This window comes from Carlito syrichta, unplaced genomic scaffold (assembly GCF_000164805.1).
Source record: "Carlito syrichta isolate Samal-C Ts95f unplaced genomic scaffold, Tarsius_syrichta-2.0.1 Scaffold311587, whole genome shotgun sequence".
In the NCBI taxonomy this organism is placed as follows: domain Eukaryota; kingdom Metazoa; phylum Chordata; class Mammalia; order Primates; family Tarsiidae; genus Carlito; species Carlito syrichta.
Genome location: NW_007255683.1, coordinates 52,565 through 54,812, shown reverse-complemented (window position 1 = coordinate 54,812; position 2,248 = coordinate 52,565).

Genomic DNA, 2,248 nt, shown 5'->3' with positions numbered 1-2,248 from the left:
GGCGGGTCTCGAACCCGCAGGCTCACGCAATCCACTCACCTCAGCCTCCCAAAGGCACGGAATTACAGGCTGAGCCACCGAGCCCGGTGCACTTATTTTCTACAGAGAAAAAGTTCTGTATCACACCTTCAGAAGCTACTACTACAAGCTTGCGATATATTACGTAAAACTTCCAGTAAGCTGCAGTGCAATGAGGCACATTAATATTTCTGTAGAAATCATGAATATTTACATCAAGCGAACATTCAGTCACACATAGCCTCAAATTCCATTCAGGTTGGAATTTACTACTGAAGGAGTTAGGAATGACAGATAAGGGACTGGAACCTGTAATGACATGTTCATTTGAAATCTAATTCTCGCCAGGCTCGGTGGCTCAAGCTAATCCCAGCACTTTGGGAGGCTGAGGCGAGTGGATTGCCTGAGCCTGCGGGTTCGAGACCCACCCAGGCACCTTGGTGAGACCTCATCTCTACAATAAATCAGAACTAGCTGGGCATGGTAGTGCTCGCCTGTAGTTTCGGCTACTTGGAAGACTGAGGCAGAAGGATTGCTGGAGCCCAGGAGGTTGAGGCTGCGGTGGCCTTGAGCGTGCCACTGCACTCCAAGGGCGACAGAGTGAGACTCCAACTCAAAAAAAAAAAAAAGACATCTATTTCTTTATATTTGATAAGAGCCAGTAGAAACACATTTGGTCTTTCCTTCCACAAAAATGACATAGTATATTTAAAACTAAACAGTATATTTTATTTCAGAAGGTAAATGTAAAATGCTGGCTGTGGTGGCTCACCCCTGTAATCACTTTGGGAAGCCAAGGTGGGAGGATTCCATGAGCCCAGGAGTTCAAGACCAGCCTGGGCAACACAGTGAGACCTCATCTCTACAAAGAATCAAGACATTTGTCAGGGGTGGTGTCACGGGCCTGTAGTCCCAGCTACATGGGAGGCTGAGTTGGAAGGATCACCTGAGCCCAGGAGGTTAAGTCTGGGTGATAGTGAGACCGTGAGCAAGAAAAAAAAGTAAATGTAAAAGATCTCCCTCTGTCACCTTGTGAAACTAAGTTGATCATAATTATGATCTTCCTCTAGAACTTACCTAACTCCACTCTGGTTAAAATTCTATTTTTTAAACTGGGCTTAGTGGCTCAGCCTGTAATCCCGCGCCTTTGGGAGGCTGAGGTGAGTGGATTGCCTAAGCCTGCCTAAGTTCGAGACTCACCTGGGCAACTTGGTGAGACCTCATCTCTATGATAAATCAAAAATTAGCCGGGCGTGGTAGTGCGTGCCTGTATTTCCAGCTACTTGGAAGGCTGAAGCGGAAGGATTGCCGGCGCCCAGCAGGTGAGGCTGCGGTGGCCGGGGGCGGCCACAGCACTCCAGTCTGGGCGACAGAGTGAGACGCCAACTCGAAAAAAAAAAAAAAATTCTATTTCTTGATGCGATAGTAAAAGACTGGTCAGATCAGCTCCAGGCTTGACCCTGAGTAACATGAAGACCTATGGAAGGGCAAGGAAACGGGATGGCGTAGAGAGAGCTGCAGCATATCTGAGTTTGGCAAACTTCAACTTCAGAGGATAAAGGAAAAGAGGCCCAGCGGGGATCTGTGGTCACTGTTCTCTTACCAGGACTGGAGGTGGACAATAAGGTTCCTTTGTAAATAATTGGTAGAAATTTTCGCTTCGGGGCTGCAGTGGGAGTCGCACTGGGAAGAGGGAGGCGTGGCTGCTGAATCAGAGCTTCATGGGCAGAGCGTGGCCCGCCTGTGAGCGCTCTACATACCTTGGGGCAGGGCACCGACCTTCCCCAACACCAGGCCAGGAAGCTGCTGCCCCGCAGAGTTCGGACACCCGGTAAACCTTTCTCAAGCCCGCAGCCTACAACTGAGACCTGGTCAGAGGATGCCAGCGAGACTCTGGGCCAGGTCCCACCATAGGGCAGGTCCAACCTGCCCCTGGCCTCAAGCAGCAAAGACGTCTTGATGTGAGAAAGGACTGCATTTTGAGGAACAGAAAGGAGACCAGTGTGGTTGGAGTATAGCAAATAAAGGGGAGTAGTATGAGGTGAATTTGGAGAGGTAGGACCTTGTAGGTAATGGTAAGAAAATAAAAATATCTTCTACAGGCATTGGCAGATTATTCAACAAGAATGGCATGATCTGATTATATATATATATATATATAGTGTGTGTGTGTGTGTGTGTGCATGTATATATATATGTGTATATATATATATATATATATATATATATT